Source organism: Coturnix japonica, chromosome 2 (assembly GCF_054131305.1).
Source record: "Coturnix japonica strain WE chromosome 2, WE-NBRP24, whole genome shotgun sequence".
NCBI classification, from domain to species: domain Eukaryota; kingdom Metazoa; phylum Chordata; class Aves; order Galliformes; family Phasianidae; genus Coturnix; species Coturnix japonica.
The window spans coordinates 45,045,234-45,068,983 of record NC_140664.1 but is presented as its reverse complement, the minus strand read 5'-3'; the positions used below and the strand labels follow the sequence as shown (position 1 = coordinate 45,068,983).

Genomic DNA, 23,750 nt, shown 5'->3' with positions numbered 1-23,750 from the left:
CATGTTCTTTGCTACTCAACTGAGGCATTCTGAGTTTATAAATAGCTCTCGTGGGTAACGTATTCAAAGTGGATCTCACACATACTGTGTAAGAGTACATGCACAGAGCTCCTGCAAACAACACCCTGTGGAATGGCTTCTTCACTCTGCCAAATCAGTTTTGCAGGGGGGAGAGGGAATTGTGTTGAAGTCAGTGAAGTAACACTAGCAGCAAGCCAGTGTAACGGAGAGGAGAATTTGGGTTCTTGTCTCTCACAAAGACTGCAGCATTATGCAGTTTCTTTTTCAGCCACTTTGCTACTTCTGTGTATGTGAGATTAGATGCAGGATTAACAGAATTCCTGAAAAAAAAAATAAATAAAAATGAGAGGAACACATCTGCGACTCTCACAAAGCACAATAATGCTAGAAAATGCTGAAAGCAAACACTTTATTGGCTGCCAAGATCAGCACTGTAACATACTACCACCCAAAGCTGTGCAGTCCTTTGTGACTATAGAAATTATCTGGGTCTGTCCTTAGATGTGTGTGGTATCTTTTGATACTCAAAACCAGCCCTGGTAGCTCTGGGGAAAGCTTGTTCATTCTCCATGGAAGCATTCTGCTGGAGGAGATAGATGAAACCTTTGTGAGAAGTACATAAGGCATTTCAACACAGCTAATTTAGAGAATTATAGTTTAGAAACTTGTGTTTTATTGTTGTACTATCCCTTTTAAGATCATAATACATGTGGGTTAGTTTCTTTCTGCCTTCACAATGCATCTTGTTATACTAAAGGATTTGTCTCATATATCATACAGTGCTGTGCATCTGAATTTTTTGCTGCTTCCAGCCTACTGTCATGCTCCATTGTAAATTACACAAAATATGCAGCCAAGCTCATTACAGGTACCCCACTGGCCTCCTAGAGAGGAACACAAATCTCATGTCCTATTTGCCAGTGCTTGAATAAAGAACGTGATTGTCTTTTGTTTTTTGTTTAACACAGTTTTCTTTCATTTTCCACATTTTTTCCCCATATTTTGGTAAATTTAAACATCCATTAACCACTACAAGAAAGATACAGGTTGCAAAATATAGATACCATCCTGGCATACACATCCACAGGAGAGAAAAGTCTATATTTATATGCCTACACACTGTCATTCTCAAGCTGTTCTCTATGCTGTTTAGCAATCACTGAGATTCTAGACCAGCAGCTTTTGTAATCCTTTTCTTTACTCTTTCTATTGTTGTAACTAAAAAAAAAAATACAAAATGGCATTTCTCCAGTGACCAAATTAAGAACAACTCTACTGCATTTTGTCCAAAGCTATTTGTACCAGAGGTATTAAAAATGTTCTAATTAAATACAAGGTGGCATATTATATATCTTATTTCTAATTTTGGAGAAGTGCTCACCATACTATTATTAACAAATGAAAATGAAGTATTTTAAAAGCTACTGCAGTCAAATCCATTTGTGGCTGCACTTTTATGAATAGTCTTCATTTTCTTTAGTACTGCTTGATGAAATTCAGCCTTCTTATTTTCATTCTTAACAAAATGGACAAAAAGCATAAAGTTATGCAATGGTGACATAAGGTGTCAGCAGCAAAAGATGTTAAGTATATTGCCTCCAACATATCTTGGCTGCCAGACATTCAGGTCCTTTACATGCAAGGTCAGAGATGTGTCTCAGCAGACAGGGAACTTCTTAAATTTCCAGCAGGAAATGTACATTAGGAATGTATTGACTTACCATTAGGAATGAATATATTTTTTATCTGACTTGTCTAGCAAATTGCTCCAATTTGCCCAAGCAGAGTACTGCTTCTTATGGTAGTTCCTGGTGATGTTTCTGTCTGAAACAAGGGCCCCCACAGGGGACACCAGCATTGTGACTACCTGGCATCTACATCCAGGGCTTGGAGCTCCAGCTATTCAAGGTTTGTGTTCTGTTCTGTTTTGTTTTTTTTCCAGGAGTGATACTTGTAATCAGTGAATACTAGCAATTTGTAGGTTTGTGTTTCTCCTTATTCCCCCAGTATGTAAACACTCATAAGATCATAAGTATCAGAGGTGTGTTTCTCCAGCATTTCACCTCTCTAACACCAGCTGCTGTCAAAGCACTCCAAATGGCAGGAACTCATTAGGAACAAGATATCTTGCACCCTACCAAAATTTCAGTGACATTTTTTTTCCTTCCTATACTACAGCAACAATGCTTGAGAAGTTGAACCTGACTCCTTTATGTGCAGACCCAATTTAAAAGGGTTCTGACTGCCTTGACAAGGATAAAAAAGGCTTAGTGACTGCATGAATCCAAGGATCTGCATATTACAAGACCAGGATGCATTTTTTTACAGTAAATTATAAATTCCTATGTTTGTGTTATTTCTGCCTTTCAACATGGAAACTTTTTGTTTCTGAAAGAATAGTACCTCACCAGTCTGACACAGTAAACTTATCTATAAAATACAGAGACATTTATTTATCATCTGGTTTGTATTGTTTACCATCTGCCTTTACTGCTTTACTTTAAATAAAAAAAAGCACTTTGAACAATCATAGAAACTGAATTTCCATTCCACTATAGTTATTCTCTGTAGCAACAGACTACAGTTACGAGTCTGCATGCTTCATGAACACATCATATTTCATTCTTCTTCATTCTGCCAACTTATTTATAAAAGCATTTACTTGAAGTTTTCACAGCGATTTCCTCTTCTGATTCAATCATCCTGTATCTTGTTATCAAACGCTTTTACAGAGAGATAATCTATTCACATAATAAAAAAAATCGATATCTGGCAAGTCAGTATTAGAGCTGCATTGTTTCTACATGCAGTATAAACTGTACATGCAGTTGCAAGAACCCAGAGTTCTGTTGCCTTTTCAATTCATGTACATACATAGGAAACATCTATGTAAAGACGTTATGCAGTGTTTTACTATGTGTTAGATGAGACCTTAAAGTAGCCTTTCTGTTGGTCTAAATTATCATCAAGCCCATACTGATTAAAGTATAAATGCAGCCCATGCTGTATCCCTCATCTGAAGTTACAAACTCTGCAAGGATGATGTGCCTCCAGCATATTTTTTCTGTTATATCATGTACTGCTTGGTCAGCTGTGGCAAAAGATACAAAGGTTGTGATCCAAATAAAGATCCGATTACTACTACTTTCATGGAAAATATTCAGCCTTTTTCATAAACTCTATCCCATGTCTTCTACGCATGCTTTAAGAAACTTATGGATTTGACATAAATTTATTAAGAAGACAATTGTTGATTTTCATTTTTTCTATGTACTTTCTATTTTCATCCTCCGATTCTCTCACTGTCTCATTCTCTCAGTATTTATTTATTTATTTGTACTTCCATAAATCCTGAATTTAATTACTTCTTATTCCATCAAGTGTTTTGTTTTGTTTTATTTATAATTTCTTTCTGAACTCTGTTTTTGCACAGATGACAATAATGGCCGGATAATTTCAGACAGAGTCCTGTGTAACAAATTAGTACTGATATTAAAGAAAATGAACATCTTCCATAGTTCTTGAGAAACAGCTATCTTTCCTTTACTGACAGAGACCACATAATAGGGCTTGGAAAATGCAGAACAGTTCCAGGAAGAACAGATGTCTGCAGAGGTGAATTACCTCTCCAGTCCTATCTTCAGTGTTTCTTTCTTTAGGGAACGCAGCAATCATCTCATCCATTTGCCTCCCTGCCTGTTCAGATAGAGCCTTGTTCTTCCTCAAACCTTTCATTCCTCATCAAACAGAACAATAATCCACTCCTGTGTTTGCTTAGAACTCACCCTAGGGAGGTAGATATACTATTATTTATCTTCAGTAGTATCTCATATGAACTAGGCACTTCCTTAGAAAAGGAAAGAATCGGTACCTGAAATGTGCTTGTTGCTTATGTGTATGGAGTGGGGGAAAAAAAGGCAAACAGCAACATGCAAAAACACAAAAAAGTAATAACAACAACAAAATGATGTTAGGCAAATCAGAATTGCCTGAGGCTATACAAAATGTAACACAGAAGTCTGTGTTATAATTAATTTTTAATTAAATTTTGCTTTACCTGATAGACTTCAGTTTTGCTGTCAAAAACATCATTCTGTGCCCATTCTCTGTGGGATGCTTTTCAAATCAGTTAATAATATTAACAAAGGCAATGGTTTTTCTATCCATTAGGTAATGTCAATATCTTTAAGACTCAATCTGAAGGAAAAAAGGCAGCAGCATTTTAAATAAGTCAAGAAAGAGTGCCATTTAATAACTTAGACATATTGCTTCCAGGTTCCAGTCATTTTTTAATGACATCCAGGTCAGACCTTTTTAAAGAATCAGGAAAAATCAAGGACAGGATAATGACCACACCACATTGTTCCATCAAACAGTACTCCCTACTAAAGGTGCATAATACTTGTCTGATTCTTTGTATAATTATGAAGCCCGTTACCACCAAAGGTGTGAGCCTGTTCAGTACCTCCTCCTGTTGCACTAATTTTGACTGGGTTCTCATTCACTCAGCACCTAAAATGTGAGGAGTAAAGTCTGACACTGTAATAAATAGTTTTAATGTTATTGTTGATTCTTTTAATAAGTTCCAATAAATCACTTACTTCTGTTTCCCAGCAATTTCAACAGTATGGAACAGTTCAGACAGAAATACTCATGTTGGATTTTCTTTTTATGCAGAATAACTAGTTTTTCAGTTTTCTATTACTACACTGCCTTGAAAAAATTAATATTTCTTGCACCCAAAGTATGCATTTTGATAGCAATCCACCAACTGCTGCTTGAATTAGAACTGTAGCTACATCATAGTTTTGCTTCATTTTTCATTCAAGTAATGTATGCCTTGCAGTGAAAGGCCAAGGTTCAAGGTTTGTTAGAGACAATTTTCCACTAACCTTGGTTTTCATTCTTCTGCATTTTATGCACCTGAAATCCTTTGAATTTTACACAATCATAAAAAGATACAGATTCAAATGGACCTTTGTGTATCAGCTGGTTCAAGCACTGTGAACATTAGAGCCCATTTAGAAGACTCATGGAAGTGCTCATTAGAGCTGTGAATATCTCCAAAGATGGAGACATTGCAAGTCTCTGGATACTCTGGTAGTGTTTGGACAATATCATAGAGAAAAAAATGTTCTGGTAACTAAACAGAAATTTACCCATTCTGAACTGTGTTCTTTGCTCCTTGTCCTTTCACTGTGCACTTCTAAAAAGATTACAAATCAATTAAGACAAGTATATGTATAGATGCATATACATATTACTTATAAAACATGCATTTCTCAATTTCACATGCAGTTAAAGTGTTTAAAAGTAAATGAAGTAAATGAAGTCTGTGTTCTGCCATGTGAATTATTCCTTTGTTTTTATTTTTAAATTCAGAATGAACATTTAGAGTAGACCTATTTTTAAAAGTTTCAGTGGCTTAAGAGCTATTCTTTTCAGTGCTAAGACTGTTCCAAAACTTATTGAAGTAATTAACCTGCATTTTCTTCACAGTTCCCTCCAAACTAGCAAGCAGTGGTCTTTTTTATGTTATTACTGGTTCATATATTTCTCTATTAGGAAATTTTGAACAATGACTTTAAAAAAGCTCTCCACGTATTCTTCCTTTATTATACCAGATTTCAATGCCATCTGTGGCTTTAATATACCCTTATCTACATTAAAGCAGACATTTAACAAGATGAAAACAAAAGTTCAATAAAATGTAAGTTTTCAAACATAACATTCTAAATTAATGAAGTATAACATTATTACTTTCACCTTCTACACAAAACAACATTGATAAATGCATGCATTTACAATAACTGGTGCTGAAATGATAATAGGTAAATTCTTAAAGCTCATACTGACCAGTGTTCTTCCAGACCTGACATTGTGGTGGGGTTCATAAGCGTGACACGGATATGGTAGTTCACTCTGCAGCAAATGTGAGGAGCTGATTACATCCACAGAGGATGAAAAGGGTAGAAATGTTAAACAAATGGGTGCTCTCCAGTAATATGGGAGAGGTAAAATGTGAGCCCTCTGGGTGTAATGGTTTCTCAAAGGCATCCAGTCTCATAAGGGTGAGATTCGCCACATCATGGAGAATCTCAGCTCATTTTGGTGCCTGCTGAGTATTCTGTCTCTTGATATAGGAAGGGACCAGGCTGAGAACTCCTTTCCTGGACCTGGGCACCTTTCTTGAGGCTTTCTTTAGGCTTCCCCCCAATGTACACCTCAGTACCTCAGTACCAAAGCTAGTTTTGATCTCTTTCTTACTGCATGGCGATTTTGGTAAGGGATATTTCAGAAGTCCAGAGTGTTCTACTTTCTTCTGTCTTTTTCTTTCAATAAAAAACAAAATTGAATGAGTAGGAGGCAATACCAAATGGGGGAAATGGATCTGATCACACTTAAGCTATTTGAACTACCATACTTCTTTACATTGGGATCCTTTGGGCATTGCATGAGGTCAATAGTTTTTAACTGCAAAGTCAGTAATCATTAGAAAGAAACATAAGAATCCCTTTCCAGCCAGTTTTCTGAGATGGGAAAAAAACTTCATGTAAAGAAGCAAAGTGAACAAAATAGAGAGAGATTAGGCTTTTGTTTTCTGCTTTCTCCAGAAAATTATTGAACAGAATGCTCTTACTTTCAAAAAGGTAAGATTTAACCACACCGTTTAAGAGCCATTCAGTGAGATGTGCCAGAAGGAGGGGAGTTATGGAGCATAATGTAGAAGAATATTCACAGATGCCTATGTACATTTATCCCTGATGTAAACTCCACAGCAAGATCCCAAGCTGATGCTGTTACTCAGACATACAGCTAAAACTATTATAACCTTATTTTATAGCGTTTTAGTGCCAGAATAGGTCCACACACACTAACTGGATTATAACAAAACAAGCAATACATTCAAATGCGTTTCAGTTGAGGAAAATGGAAGTATCTGAAAAACTGTCTACAACACTGCTGTTACCAGAAATTTTGCAGACATAACCAAGCTGCCCTTAAGCTAGCTCTCTTGAGTGGCTGTTTCACCTTGCATTTTCTCATCAACATTTGCAGTATTGATTTTGCCAGCGTATGGAGGGCCTTGTGTCCAGGGCTCTTCAGACATAGTAAGGACAGCATGGAAAGGAACTGTGTGGTGCTCAGACATAAGATTGCCTCTCTTGCTACTGTCAAAAAGGGGACAAGTTGGAAACAAAAGCTCATGTTTCTGGGATCATCACACAACCCTGAGTAACAGCCATCACCCTAAGTGTCTTTTTTCTCCTCTCAGCAGCTGGAAGAAGTTGAATGCCTGCTTCTTCAGAATGCTTGCTCGGATTGCTAAGACAGTGAAAGGTCCATGTCCCTCTTACTCATGCTGGCTGTGCTTCAGTGCTGTAGGTGCCTCTCACAGAAAGCACTGCTCATACTTTCACAGTTGAGCTCTGTAATGACTGTGCCAGTACATGTAGACCTTAGAAAGCACCAGATGCATTCAGGGGAGATAAAAGCCCAAGAGCCCAAGAGATATGCCCTATGTATACCAGTAGCTAAAATAAAATATTGGTGTGCTAGTCGCTATCAAAAGAGATACCATATATCTAGCTATGTACAAAAGTGTCTGCATCTATGTGTATATCTATCTCTCTGTAGAAAAAACAAACAAACAAACAAATAAATAAATAAATAAATTTTTGGAAATTTAAAAAAATTTAAAAAAATTCACAGGATTCTATGCAACTTGGTCAAAAATGTGAGGGATATTCTTAGAGGCCAAAACAAAACACTCACCCAGACAAGAATCTGCCTAGCAGCTGGCAGGAAATATCCAGTGGAGCACTCAGTACAGTGCCCCTGTTATAGTCAGTATACGGTGTCTAAGCATACTGAGTAACTGGAAGTTTGGCATGCAATGGCCCTTGACACTTTAATTCCCTGCCTCTGCCAGACTGCTTAAACATTAGGTTCTCAGACACCTTCTCATTCTGTTAATCATAGTCATAACTATTTTAAGGCAATCTTTGGTCGATCGCTTAAAACGCAAAAGCCACCAATGCTGAGAACTTTAATCACCATGTGTCGCAACAGACTTCAAACTTGTAACATCAATTACAAGCACAGCTAATTGGAGCACAGTCAGGACTGGCTGATCCAGCAGACACTCCCACCATTAGTTTTACCATGAATCATGGTGGCTTCAAATGACTCACCCTTGCTGTTCTGAAATGGCTTGGTTCCAGAAAGTTGTTAGGCCTGTGCCATCTGTTCCTATTTTATCAGCTCATTGAAAAGCCTGCACTTGCATGAACCCTTAGTGCATAAAAACATGGCATAGGCCTATAGGTGGGAAAAATCATCACACCCAGAGAACCAGGGAAAAGAAACTTGAACTCCTTCCCTGCTTTCTCCTGAATTGTTCCCTATTGAAGCTTCCATTATAGCCCTACTTTCTCCATGTGGATCAAGCAACATAAGCATAAATCCAACCATCACAAGTTGTTCGTGAATTGTTCAAGTCTAGCCTGTGGAGGATCAGTGAGGTCTCCAGCCAGGATATTAATCTCCTCTACAAAGATACATTGGTGCACAAAACTCACTTTCTGTAACTCGGTGTATAGATGGTACACTTGAAGTGAGCAAAAATTCCCCCTGTTCCTAATGCAACTCATGTGCTCTTGTACGCCTTGTGATTATGTCCTTCTGTTGTACATTGGGCCTAAGCATTCCAAATAAATCACACTGAAGTATGTGCTGTTATCTGAAAAGGGACCTGGGGAGGAGAAATACAAAATACATAAAACCATGTCAGAGAGGGCTTTTGGCACGAGTGTGCAGTCTAATCAGAACTTAGGTAAGTATGAAGAAAAGGCATTAGCACAGTCCTTTTCCAAGAGACACATCAAGAAACTCAGTGCTGACAGTCCAGGTCTGTGAGTGCAATCAGGCACAGCTGGGAGATTCACATTGTCACAGAAACCAGAGTATTTAGTATAATTTATGGTGACTCCAATAAAACCACTGCAAATCACTGCTATGTTCACAACATTGGCTCTGTGATGGCTGAAGTACAGCAGGGTTTCTCCTTGAGCAGTATGTCTTTACATTGCCAAGTATTTGAATTATTTCAAATAAACCCTGAAAACTGTGGGTTGTCAAGGCCTAGGCCAAAGTATGGCATTACAAATGTTACTACTACATTCACCAAGTGAGCTGATAGCAACTTGTTTGTTTTGCAAGGAGCCTTCAGCATGCTTTCACTGACATATCTGGATTGGCTATGTCTGTCATAGCAAGTCGGGTCTTCTGTTAATACAGAGGTGAACAGATACCAAGGGACACTACATGCATTCGGAAGGTACAGGGCTGGCATGCAAACTGTTTCTTAATATCATTTTCTCCTCCAGGGCTCACAGAGGCACCTGGAACAGATGCTCCTAGTCTCTCCCCAGTGCCCTTCCACACACATGCCTTTTGGCTTAGTTCTTTCCCAAGTGTCACTGGCTCATCCCATCTCTGATAAAAGCCTGCCATGGGCTAGCTATTTCTAAATCCTAGATGTTAAACTTGTCTTTAAGCTAATTAACTTTAAAATGTCAAATTTAATCCAATTTAAAGTGACAACAACTGACTATCTCTCTAACTTCTGCCCCTAACACCATTAAGAATACCCATTATTTCAATCACATCTTCCCATGCAAGGTTCCTTTAGGCATCGTTGCAGGTCACCTAGGTAAGAAATAAGTGATGGTCTTTTGAGGAAGGTGGCAGGACTGAAGGTGGGGAAAGCTCCGTGGGGAAAGCTGACAACAATTGGAAAGAAATTCAGGTGTCCAAATTTTAATACATATTTGTGAATCAGTTCAATTTATATGTGTGAAATCTGGTCAGGGAGAACTGTTAGTACCCTGGACAAGATTTTGATTCAGTGCTTACAATGGCCAAAATAAAAACTAGTTGTTTTTTAAAGGTGAATAGCCTGAACTAGATTATTCTTTAGCCATCTATGCTTAATTAAATTAATCCCATTTCTAGCATTAAAATATTTAGAATTACCAAAACAAACAGTAGAATGCACCCCAAACTTATAGAACCCAAAATACATAGAAAGAGAGAAAACAGGCATGTAGATTTCTGGCAAATTTTTAGAGTTCAAGAAGTACTAATGCTAAAGCCAGTGGCAAAAAAGAATTCTTATCTTGGGCACGAGGCCAAAGTAATCACATGCATTTAGTGTGAACGTACTACATATACCACTTAAAGTCCTGTCCCCATCTTAATCCAAAACCGTTTACAAGGAAGTACATTTCATCAGTGAAGATATAAAATCCATAATAGCCCACTCAGAAAATATAATAGTTATTAGAAAAAAATGTTCAGTATATACTTTGATGGATTAGCCCCCTTGGTCCTACTTAGCTTTTGGAATTATCAAGATATTAACATTAAATTCACTCTTGAAGACTCTTGGGGACCTACACTGGAGAGTTATGTGAGCTGAAATCATATAGGCAATACTAACTTACTGCAGATATTAGTATAGTGCTGCTCACTCGGTGGTGACCCAAGCTGAGCAGAGGTGGACTGTCTGGAAAACAGTATTAAATCATACAGGTATGTTAACGGTAGCTAATAAAATATTGTTTATGGAACTGAAGAATTCCTTAAAAGACTGCCATTGCTAGCCAAAGCTGGAAAGGCTTCTTAAAGATCAGAGTTCACCAAAACAAAACTATATGCCTGAATGCATGTGATTTACTTGTCTATAAGCTTGACTGCTTTTCCCATCTCCAACAGTTGATCTCGTCTCTCTCTCAGAAGTTTTATGGGCAGTGGTATCATACAGTTATTATGGCTACAGCATTTCTCATCTTCATCCAGCTAAATAGCAGTGAAGTATTCTCATAAAACAGAAATGTTCTGTGTTAACAATGAAGAAAGTGGCAAGGCCCTTGAGGGCTTCTGCATTCACTCACCCTGCATCTGGGAGCTCCCAGAAACCTCTGCAGAATGAATTGCTCTGCTTCCCCTGGGTCTCATCAACATAGAGCTGGAAATATACAGTAGAACACTTCAGCTACAAACTACACACTGCACAAACACAGCATGTCCATCCTCTTCATCTCATGGGAAACACTGTGTGTAGAGTTGCTTGGTGGTATGCACTAAATGCCTTGGGGTCTCAGCAGCATTCCTCTGAGGAGGATAAATACCACTGCTCTCACAGCATGTATTGTCTTATACAGCTCTTAAGTATGTCCAAGGATTGGACAGCAATCCGTGTGTTAAAAGATGCTATCTCTATACAATTGTAAGCCAGAGAATGTATTTATGAAAGAGTAAAAATACAAATGCATTTTTGTAGGCACATTTTATCTTTATTTGGCTAAAACCTGTTCCTCACAAGAAACACATTCAAGCCTCTACCTGCTCCCTACCAAGTTCAGAATATTTTGTCAGTGAATTTCCTTTTCAGTGCTGAAGAAAAGCCTGTAAAACATTTTCAACACGTAAGAGGACAGGTACAGTTTTCTTCCACTGATATTACCTGTAAACACTACCCTTTATATTCAGCCTTAGAGGATTTTGATAGGCAGATAAATAAAAGATTTTTACTACAGTCTCTTATTCCCATGTGGGTGGTATTTTCTAGAGTGCCATTACCACCTGTATAAATAGTAACACTATTGCTCGTGTAATTTGAACTGCTGTTGCTGTGTACATTCAAAGCACAATTGGATAGTTCTTGTTTTGTTCACCTATAAAATGATAACTGCAGTCACCTGGCATTTGGTAAATACATTCAGCAGTCTCAGTGCTTCAGAACATCTCCCTAATTTGCCACAAATAAAGAACACTGAATAAAACCTGGCATCCTATGTGAAGCATCTTGTAATTGCTAGCAGGAGGGAGCACACAGCATAGTCAGATGCCAATGTGCTTCAGCTGCAAATATCCACTAGCAATTTTTATTACATAAGCTTTTAGTCTTGAACAAGATTATTTGTACTGCACTGTGATTCTCTGATGAAATTAGAGAAGGTTGTGCCCTAGTAAATATACAGAATAAAATGTATATTTACAGAGCTTAATTCTTAGGCTGAATATCAAGTAGGAAAGTTGAAATTTGTTTTGTCTTCATTCAGTGAATATCATTTGTTATATAATGGCCTATACCCTCATGTCAGTATTTCTAAGAAGTGTCATTCCAGCATTAGAAAGGTTGTAGTACCATAAACTTGAGCTCTGAAGGCTTTATAGAAAAATGTGTTCATGCCTAGAGTATATTCTTAACAAGAGTTTTGTGGTTTCATGGAGATGCATATAAAGAAAGAGCTATGTCCGTATACCCTAAAGAAGTAGCATTACATCTGTAATCAACCAGGATGCAGCATTATTACATTAGCCTATCCATACAAAACCATTAAAGAACAGAATTCTTGGTATTCTTATTCTCCTCTCATCATTTTAAGAGCAGCAAAAGCTTTATGTCATGAAATTATTAGAAGCTAGCTCATTGAGAACAGCTATCTTTTAGTACTACATTTAGGGTATTTGGTCTTATAATGTCAGGGGATGTATTACATTATATGTCGTCTTTCAGCTTCCATTTCTTCCATTTTTTTCAAGTTTATCGGTTTACCACTGTAGAATATGATATCCTCCTATCCAGAATCCTTTTGCCTTCCCAGATGGCTCTTTTCTTTACCAGATAAACTGAAATATTTAGGATGTAATCCCTGTTGGGAAGATTCATTTGCTTCAGAAATTCAAACTGTTTTTGACTTTAGTTTACCAAAATAAATCAACTTTTCAGTGTAATGATCAGTCAATTAATTACCCTAAAAGTGACACTTACGTGATTACACTCTTAAAGTCTTTGTGTCACTCTAGATATTAATACTCAAAGCTAAGAAGCTTGATTGCCATCTTTGTCATACTCGCAAGTTTACTGAACTTATTAAAAGTACATTGTAATTGATGTAATTTTAGTAGTGATTAAAGCAGCTTCACACAAGGAAAAAGACACATGAAACATCAGGTCTGTTGGTGTGCTTACATCTACCATGATTGAGAGTGTTTATAATTCAGCATTTTCATTAAGTAACAGCAATTAATGTTCTCTTTCTTAGAAATGCAACTCTTCAATTCATAGTATTTTCATCTCTGTTTTATCTGCAAAGATAAATCTGGCATGAATTCAGCAAAATAAAATCTATCAAAAGGAAAATACAAAAAAAAAAAAGGTTTTCCGTTTACTGGAGTGGATTGAATTGCACCATGTGACCTTGGCAGGTAGAAGTGGAAAAAAAAAAAAAAAAAAAAGAAAGCAAAACCTCTATTTTTCTCTATAGCTGGAAATGTATGTGACATAATAATTCAATATTACAATATTCTATGTATGTGCCCTGACTCCTTCTGTTACATTATTTGTACATATTACAGCTGGCTGGAACATAGACTAATTTATCCAAGCAAAAAGTTTTAATATGATGCAACCTGGATATAAAAATTAACAGACACATAATCTAAGGCAGGGTATTTCTTTTTCACCCCACACTGTCCAGCTGCATTAGTCATTATTTCACATTGTTATTTTCCAATGGAACTGAATTCTGTACTTAGAGAAATATTTGCAGTATTTCCAAGGAAACCCAAGTTTCCACAAGTAAGTTTTAGCTGTCCAAATATAGTCTAAATATCTGCTGTTTTTCATAGGTAGCAAATCCTCTTTGTCTATGTGAAACATGGTATTTCTGTACCAATACTTAAAATTCTTCAAAGTGAATGATAAATACATTACTGCATGCAATGCACTTTTATTTTAAGAGATTAAATCCTGGACATTTTTCCTTCCTGCATCTAAATGAATCTCCACAACTTCCTGCTTTGGAAAGCGTGGAGGTCAGAACAACCTTGCTCTATTGCTTCCCAAGGATTAGCTTTGCTTTATCTTCTACAAATACTGACTCAGACTGTATTTTAGATTGTTAGTCCTCTGAATAAATACTTAGATATGTAGTTGTTAAACAAGTGAGGCTAGGTCAGTGCTTGAATTTTGCTTATATCATATAAAACTGTCCACAGGATAGAAAAAAATTCTGACTTAGGAGCACTTAGAGCAGAGTCCCTCATGGATGGTGGATTTCTCCATTATCTGACAGATTTCTTCATTAATTTTTATACTACAATCAGATAAACAGCTTTTGTTTCCCACAGTTTTACCTGCTTCTGTTACTATACTGGACTTCTCGGACTCAGAAGTCTGCCCCCATCTGTGTGAAAGAATTCACCAAATCTAAAGTTTTCCAAGAAACTCCAAGGGAGTTTCATGGTACAGCTGAAAGGTAGCTGTAGCATATCGATCTTTTGCTTGGAAATCCATTCTTTTATTTCAGATAGTGTTTGCAACTCCTAATAAAATTCGACATGTCAGTTAAAGGAATTTGTAGCTACAGTTCCCCATTCGTTGTTTACTAGGGATCAATGACATTCAGTTTTCATTATGGGTTCTTGAGAACATAGAGCAATTAGGTAAGGAATTTAAGCATCTCAGCCACACATCGACATCCATGCCACTAAATTAACCAAGTAAAACCCATGTGTTTGAAGAATTAGCAATGAGTTTAGCATTGCTAACAGAATTAGCAAACCAACAGGCATATAAAAATAAGTGTACTCAAAGAATACCTGTCTGTGAGCATATATATGCCAAATGACATGCAGAGAGGCTCAAGAGACTTAGAAATTTATATAAAAGCAAGTCAGTTTTATACCACTTTTGTGATTTTGTGGAAGGAAGGTCCTATTACATAGTTTAGTCCAGGCATCATTATAAATCCATGTTATTCTTGGGAATGGCATCTTCTCATGGGAAACACTGTGGTGCCTAACCTGTTCAGACTTGGGTGCCATGTGCCATTATACACTGTCATGCCAAATGGCAGATAGCAAGGAGAAAGTACATAATGGAATAATACAGAACAACAGACTTTGGACAAAGTAAGGAAAACTCCATGTTAAAAAACCACAACCACTTTCATAAAAGTCACTGCAAGAACTGAAGAAAAAATAGGTAAATTATCTCCTAAACATACTTGGAGAAGCTTTGTTTAACTCAGTGACAGACTGAAGCAAGAATTTTTAGTGTAGAGAAGCAACTAGAAAAGGAGGAAGAAGACACAAAACATGAATCTGGTGTGCAGCACAGTACATTAATTGTCTTTCAGCATCACACACTGCAGTGTTGTCTGGGAAAATGCCTGCTGATATCTCTTTTTGACTGCATCTTACTTATATTTCACTTTGAATAAAACAGATAACCTTAAAATGCTTAGATACATAAAGCTGCCAGTAATTTTATGTGTAGACAGAGGCATGGATGGGAGCTATCCAAAACAGAATTGGAAATGTATTTATTATCCACAATCTTCTGCAACAAAACTTACAAAAATAAGTTAAGCTAAAATATAATTTACTATATATAATACTCAACAAACCCAAGCTATAGCCTGTTTCTATTTATTATCTACTCCATCGCAATAATTCAGTAGGAGTAACTGCAAGCTTACACTAAATTTATGTTGTAATTTGAAGCCTTTTTAACCACAACAGTTAGTTCATGCACACTGATTTGAATTACTGACTGGTTTCCAAAAAGTAATTGATGAATGTCTGGTTTAGTTTTTGTAAGATGGTATGTCTACTAGAATGCACTTTGCTATTTTTTTCTGTCAAGTATATTGCTGGATGTATGAATGAAGACAGAAATTTATGGATAGTTGTCCTTTACTGTAAATGGTCATGATTTAACTATTTTAATGTAACGTCATGTCTGGTTCATGGAGAAATATTCTTGTTGACTTAGTTTCATAGAAAAGGTAGTATTAATGTTTATAAAGGGTGTTAATTCCCCACACACCAGGAAAAAAGGTAGATAAATACACTTGCTAATACAAATTAAAAATGTTGTGAGAACAAATCTTCAGGCTAATTCAGGATCACAGCAGGTGAAAGGAAAAAAAACCAACTCTTACTCCATGCAGAGTTTGAATGGTCATGGGCTGGACACAAAAAATAGTGGATTAAAAAAAAAAATAGTGGATTTAAGCATCTTCACAGTTTGCTTGGAAAAAAAAAAAAAAAAAAAAAAAAAAAAGAGTAAACTAGAAAAAAAAGCAGTATTCAAAATCGTACTGTAGAATAAAGAAACTCAACACACACACAAGAAGAAACTATATTGACACAGAAGTATTTATTTGCAGTGCTTTTAAAAGACCATAACAAAACAGAAAGAAGTCAAAAGAGCAAGAACAACTATTAGAAAGTAGGTCTGATGCCTGGACGACTACAGGAAAGATGTCTGAGATCACCCTGTATTGTGTTTAGGAACAAAAATAAAAACAAAAACCCAACAATAAAACAACAATGAAAACAATCCTAAGGAAGATTTCTCATCAAATGTGAAAATTCAGGGGAAGAAAAGGAAGTAAAGAGGGGATCAGTGGACAATTAAATAATTAATTGGAGTAACTGTGAAGTTAGGTTGCTTATTTTACCAGATTTGTATTAGGAGAATAGACATATGGGAGCACTTACTACTCTACACTAAGTTACTTCCTTGGGAATTTTTTTTGGAAAAAAAAATTTTTTGGAGCTTTGTTATATGAGTTGGGAATAGCTATGTCCCAGAACATGGGTCCAATGGGATAGTGAGAGAAAGCATTACAACTGATCCAACGCTAAAAAATACTAAGTTCATTTCATGTACATGCACATGTTTATACACACACATTTTGGCTATCATCTGAAACTCAGGAATTTCCCAGATTTTATTTGACTATTCTATAGTGACTAGACAGATTTTCTATTCTTTTAAAAGAGTCTAATGACTGGGCCAAAAACAATGTGGGCCCATACATGTAAATACTTTGACAAACATTTTTTATCTTTGATACGTCATTGTGAAAAGTCATAGCAGAATAAAATCTACTAGATTTTAGTAGTTTCTATGAGCAAATCATAGTTTCTATGAGAAAATCCTAAGCTGGATGAGTAGTAAAAGCAGTTTTCATAGATATTTTCTAATTTTAATTTTTTCTAATCAGCAAAGCAGAGTGATTCTCAGATGTTTTTCCATCTGGTCTGGAAGGAATTTTCACTTACACACTGTAAAAGGTAGGAGAGCTCAATGCTTTAGAAATTATTGAAGTGAATTATGTGTGTGCTTAGAACAGTGAGAAAGCATTTATTTCATATCTCATAAATAAATCATATGTTCTCATTTTAACTCCTCTTCTTTGTTCCAGTTATCATTTCTGTCACACACAAGAACTGTCCAGCCTGGAAATTGGATGGAAAGTTTGACACTTCCAAATGTGAATCTATGTGGATATTTTTCACTGAAGATCATGACTCAGAGTACTTTGACACAATAGGCATATTCAAACTAGGCAGAACAAAATGATATACAGAGAGAGGCATGTTTTCTTTTAAATTTTCCATTATTTTAATGGAAAAATATGGAGATAGTTACCTGAAGATATCATAGGCTTGTTTTTTTCATAGACTATAGACAAAACTACCATTTTAAGCTACTGACTTCTCTTACATCCTCATAACCACCTTATCCCAGTGCATCTGGTACAAAACAGAAGCAAAGGTTGAATAGTGGGTATCCAGGCTACAGCTACCTTAGACTGTTAAATTTCTCCCACATTGCCTCTTTGTCCCTTCTTACAGCTTGCACATTCAAGCTACCTTTGAAGAATCTTGAGAGTAACTCAAACAGTACAGTCCCTAACGATAGGTGATAGGTGTAAGTGGAACAACACAAAGCAGATCACTCCATACCTTCGGGCCTAGTCTCTTACCTAATCTCTTACCTAGAAGAGATTCTTCTGAAGTATGTTCATATTATATCTCATCAACAATCCTCTTCCAGCAACACATTCTCTCTTACAGATCTCAGCAGCTCATTCATTCCCTTCATCCTTCTTCATAACAAACATTTCCATCCCCAAAAGAAGCTTCTTCACACCCACATAGTAGACCTCCTTTAAGTCTAGCAAAGATGTTGGAATACCAGCACCTTTGTGGTGTTTTGTTTATTTATTTTTGTTTGTTTGTTTGTTTGTTTGTTTATCCTGCTTCACTCTTGAACTTTTGGAAAGGTCCTTTTGTTTTTATCACACAGAAGAATTTCTGTTACTTTTCAGGAGGTGCCAACCCGCACTACTAGAATTCTCTGCTGCAAAGAACAAGCAAATACTTATCTTAATAATCCAGCTTTGATTCCCTTTCACTTTAGATAAGCCACATAGTTATCAATGTCTGCTGTGATCTGCAGTCATAGCAGAAACTAAGACACAAGCTGTCATTTGTAAGTATTTCACCAGCATTTCAAAGAAGGCTATGGAGTGAGGTTGGCCAGAAGGTACCATCCAGCAGCTGGCCTGAGTTTTCTGTGCATGGTTTTAAGGCACCATCTTCAAACAGCAGGCTTTCTCCTCCTTCTAAAACAAGTCTATAGCTTATTTTTCATACATGCTTCTACAGGCACCTGCTAGCGCTGAATGTGTTTATAGACACTTGAATTTGACCTACGTGCTGTCTTTCCCTAATGAACATGCCCAGAGTGATGTATAGAGAGAAATCTCAGTGGGGATTTGAAGGGATGCCAGATGGTCCCAATGAATCAGAAACAACCTGTGTGTCATTTCTCCGTGGTCAACCTGGTTCTGTGCTCTCTTTTACAAATATATAAAAATATATGGAGTTTGTTTAATGCATACAAGCCACAATAAGATGCTTACTTTGTATGTCAATAATTACTATTGCTTTCCAGTCTTCTAACAGTGGGGAAAAAAAACAACACAAACAAACAAACACAAAACAAACCCTCCAAGATTAAATATATTGAAGTAAGTGCTTAAAAGGTGAGAGTTTACCCAATGACATAGACCAGAGAACAGAAAATTTAAGCCTCATGGCTCTACAAACTCTATCAGCGCATCTTCAACTAGGGCAATTCCTAGTCTCTCCTGGTTGAGAGAAACCAAACCCAGGAGCCTCAGGGGCTGAATGTCCAGAATGTTTACTCTTCAGAGGAGCTGGAGCAGTTTCCCATAGAACCTGAGATGTATTAAATGTCACCGTGTTTTCTGTACTAACATGCAGACAATCTTACTGACTGTCCTAATGACCTTTATGTTGCCCTGAAAATACACCCAGTGGTTACTTGATAGAAGCAATTACTTGAGTGCTAATGCGCACACAGAGTTCACCATAAGAATCAGAGTTCAGATGCTAGGGCATCATGCCAATAGCTGGCTATTTGTTATGCAAAGATGCATGCAAGCATGTGCCTTCATATTATGAAAGTCGATATTTTCTGGAGCAAACAGAATGCTGATGGCTTTAGAAGGCATATGGCAAAGCTTCAAACAAGTCATACTCTTCTAGTGTTACTGACAGTGTTGGGAAATAGCTGACCTGAAGACTTGTGAAGTCACTGCTGAGGACTCTTACAGTTGCAACAATTCTGGGTCTTTTGATGTATATTAGTGTGTATCCTATTTATCACTGGGAATGAACACCCTGTCTTTAGTACTACTGACGCCTTCTGAACACCCACAGAATGCTTTAGACATTGTGGATGTTCATGAGGGTAAATCAGCTGGACTGTGTCTCACAGACATTCACAGCAAGTGTATTTATAGGTGAATTTGACTTGACATCTGTCCACATGAGATTGCCATGGCCAGCTTCCAGGAAACAATGAATGCTCATTCTTGAACTATTGTAGAGGACTGGAAATAGGAGCCTAGCAAAAATAATTGCCTGTCAAAATGAGTCACTTACAGAAATGCAGCATCAGCCACATGTTAGGAGGGAACAGGATTCATTATTAGGGCCCTACTATCCCTAGGGAGTACCTGATTTGAGAGCAGTCATCATAGCTTCTTTGCAGTTTAAGAAAGGGTCAATAAATGTGTAGATAAATGTGACTGGTTGATACACACGAAATTCCAAGAAGTTTCCAACACTTTATCAAAGATATAAAGAAATAAAATGTGTATAGAATATTAAACTGGAGACAAAACTGGAAACAAATGTTTGTTTGTTTGTTTTTTGTTTTTTCTTTTTTAACATGCTAAAATAACACTTAAAGAAAAGAATGAGACGTGAAAAAACTTGCAGCTGATACATAGCTATCTAAAGTACTAGGGGCAAGAATTAACTATGATTTTTTTTTTCCTTAACAGCCCAAGTGACTGGCCAACAAATCAGTGTACAGTGCAGACGAATGCAAAAAGTGGTACACATGGGGAAAGCAATTTTAGCTTCACACTAAAAGAGCTCTGAGCTGACAATTACCACCTGGGAGCAAGACCTCCTTGTTATGATATTTAGGTCTATGAAAAACATCAGCTCAGAGCTTTGTAGCAGTTAAAAGAGCAAAAACAAATGGTAGGAATTATCAGGTCCTTTCTGAAGAACATTTCTACTTTCAAGCTTATCTTTTCAGTATGCACAAAAGATAGATAGCATCATTTAAAAACAACCCTTGCTCATGCCAGTGCTGTGCAATAGCACAGTTATTGCTTATTCCAGGAAAATGAGAAGTTTGAAGTTCTTCAGGAATGTCACTGCAGTGACACTTTTCATGTAGTCACTACCATTTTGCTATACTGCTTGTTCTGCTCTATCTTTTAAGTCCATTGCTAGTGCATAGATCCCTACTGACATATGAATGAGCATCAACCTCCTTCTGTGATCTTCTTATTCTCTTGATTGTTCTGGACACTTCACCTCAGCTTTCAGTATGCTAGACTTAATTGGCATTGGACTAGAGTCAGAAACAGTGAGTCTCAGCATAGCAGATGGCAGTCCTGGGTACATCCCTGGTAGAATTGGATGCTGTCTTGTAACCCCACCAAAGCTTCTCTTAGTATAAATAGGATACCTCTATTCATATTTTATAACACATTAAATTTTGGCACTAAGCCCCACAAAAATTTGGGACTTTAGAGTATAATCCATATCTATTATCACTTCAGGAGTGAAATAAAAGAACCAATGTGGAGGAGCACAGCAGGGGGCTGATTCATTTTTAACATCAAGAGTAATGAGCCAACACCTTTCCATGCTACAACAAGCAGTATGAACATATATGGAAAAACTTGGTTAAGAATCTTCTAAGGATAACGTTGATTCACTACATTCTTTTATGCCAAACAATATTTCTTCCTATCTAAACATTTAGGATGAACAGCAATTCTGGATCAAGAGGATCATAAAATGTACTCAGAGTATGAGTTTTATTAAAAGATTTCTTTTTAAAAGAACCAGAAAAATATAGGGGTTACTTCACTTTACCTCATTGAATTCAGATACCCCAAAGATTTCCTGTATCTCACCACAAACTTAAAACTGGACTGCATTCTCAACCAGCACAACTTGGTTGGCTTAAATGTGAAAGTTTAGATCTGTCTCATACATCAAGTGATTTTAGTCTAGCAAGTCTCCCATGCAGATTCTAGTCTCCTTTCCGAACTGTGAACCTATCAACTATTGAACAAGTTGTTCACATTATACACAGCAGCCTCATATTATGCACCTTTTCTGTGATTATCATTCTCCCCAAACTTACCAGTGGAGCAGATCCAGACACATTTCTCAGCCCCAAAACCTCAGAGTTCTGTGCTGTGGCCCTGAATTCTACATAATGTATGAGCAGCAGCCCTTGCATCAGTCTCCAGCTGACATGTTTAGCAGGATTATTTAGAATTGGCAAGCTTTGCCTGGAAAATTTGGGCCTTTTATTTTCAGATTTAGCCTGGCAGATTTACCAGCAGGAATGATAATCAGTTTCTACCTCCCAAATTTCCAGTTCAGCACAAACTTGTATCTAAAGGAGTAGCTGTTGCCTTAGAAAAGTCTCACTGTTTACACCAGGAGTGCCATTCCCACCCCATTTCAGCTGCTCTTTGGGTATAGTTCATGCCTTAGAAAAGGTGCCAAAAGGAACTCCTTTCTCTACTTGAACAAAAATAACCTCTTTGGTTTTCTTTTTCCTTTCTGTTTCATCTGCCTTTCAGAAGAAACCCAGTACTCTAAACACAATTTGGAACCAGTGTTTCCTGCTGTATTTCTCTTTTAGGCAATGCTGATGTAGGTACATTTTGTAAGGACAATCCTCCCTTGTCTCTCAGGCTGAACATTAAACACAGCCAGAGCAGCAGAGCAGAGGGCCATCGGGAGGTGAGCCGAGGCTTCAAGCCAGGCAATCTGGAGGAAGCAGGATGAAATTCTCCTCTCTGCTACATTGCCTGCTTGCTGACATCTAGAATATACTTCCTAGGAGATGCCTGTGGCATTCAGACATATATCATGTATACTCTTCTGGAAAGTAATGGCCAAACAACACAATATTAAAAAGCCTTTTAAAATTATAATGGTGCATCTCAGTCACAGAAAATATTACCCTTATCTATTCCAGATCTCCCTGCTATTCATTACAGCCATCTGACCTTAACCCCATATTTTATCTATGTGTCATATATTCCCTCTTTTTTTCTATCTTAATTTATGTATAGGTATAACATAAATACAGAGAAACAGGCACGGGAATTGTAGAGCACACACTGTATTTTGTTATATCAAGTTTTGTAGATGTTTTGAAATTCTATAGATAGGCAGATCAATGCCAGTAGTTTCCTACTATATATAAATGGTAAAGCCAAAGATGCAGCAGGCCTAATGAAGGGATTCTAGCTCAATTTGTGACCCCTGATGTGAATCTGACATCTTCAACTCCTGACTAATCAGGCTGCAGGTTTTGGGGTACAACCCCTGATTTTCTCCTTCATTAGCACTGTACTTCAGACTCCCCCGCTCCCAGGAACAACATTTCTCACTTCTCTGCCCTTCCCCAGCAAAGTGTTATGGACATTATCCACACTGCAAAGACTCTGTACCCTCTCCACCCCCACAGAGCTTTCTCACCTCCGTCCTTGTTGGTCTCAGTGGGACAAAGACCTCCTCATACCCACGGTCAGTGCTCTCTCTGCCTAGAGGAGGCTTCTCCATGGATGCATATGCCCTATCTGCTGCATGTTGATGGATCCAGGCAAGGTCTCTGAGTGGGAGTCGGTGAATCTGTGGATGCTGCAGCTGCTGTTTGAAGCATCAGCTGGTTACTGTTTTCTCTCTGCAGGCATCAACCTCTGCTGTCAGCCTTGTTCCCCTTGATGACTAAGGATCCAGTGCTGCAAACACTTGGTGTCAGCTGCTCTAGGGAGATAGGAGGCAGGACGAGAGCAGTATGGAGAATTTTCTTGCAGATGTAAAGCCCAGAAAGCATATATGGGGATATAACACTGACTGTTACTCCCTTTCTTGTGACTGTAGCCTGACCTTTGAGATATCCTTTGAGGCAGGGATTAAGCAAGAAGGGGTTTTGCAGCAACTAATTTCAAGCATCTGATTCACTCCATAGCCCTGCCTCCCTCCTTGCTCTTTAGAGAGCTCGGTCCAGGAAAACACCTGCAGCAGGATCCCAGGCCTCCTACAGCAACACCCAGGATGGCCTGCAGCACAAGTGGGCTCACAGCTGGCATTTCCCTTGGTATGCCACTGCCACCATTCCCTACCACATTTGTTTCAACACAGAGAGCCCAAACAGTACATAAACAATCAGCCTTTGGGCCTTCTTGGAGCTGTGTCCACCACGAAAGATGAAG

The 23,750-nt window shown here is 37.6% G+C and overlaps 1 long non-coding RNA gene across 11 annotated transcripts in view; it reads right to left on the bottom strand.

Moving 5' to 3' along the window:
• The window catches only part of LOC107309997 (uncharacterized), a 161,079-nt gene extending 137,629 nt beyond the window's left edge, over positions 1-23,450 (bottom strand). For 8 of the 11 annotated variants that reach the window (XR_014942618.1, XR_014942612.1, XR_014942615.1 and 5 more), the window contains exon 1: positions 23,014-23,450. This is a non-coding gene — a long non-coding RNA (uncharacterized LOC107309997). Of the gene's footprint in view, positions 1-10,979; positions 11,054-21,658; positions 21,853-23,013 lie in introns of those variants that run through there. The other 3 variants (XR_014942614.1, XR_014942620.1, XR_014942619.1) reach the window with 2 other exon arrangements.
• Positions 23,451-23,750: the final 300 nt, after the last annotated feature.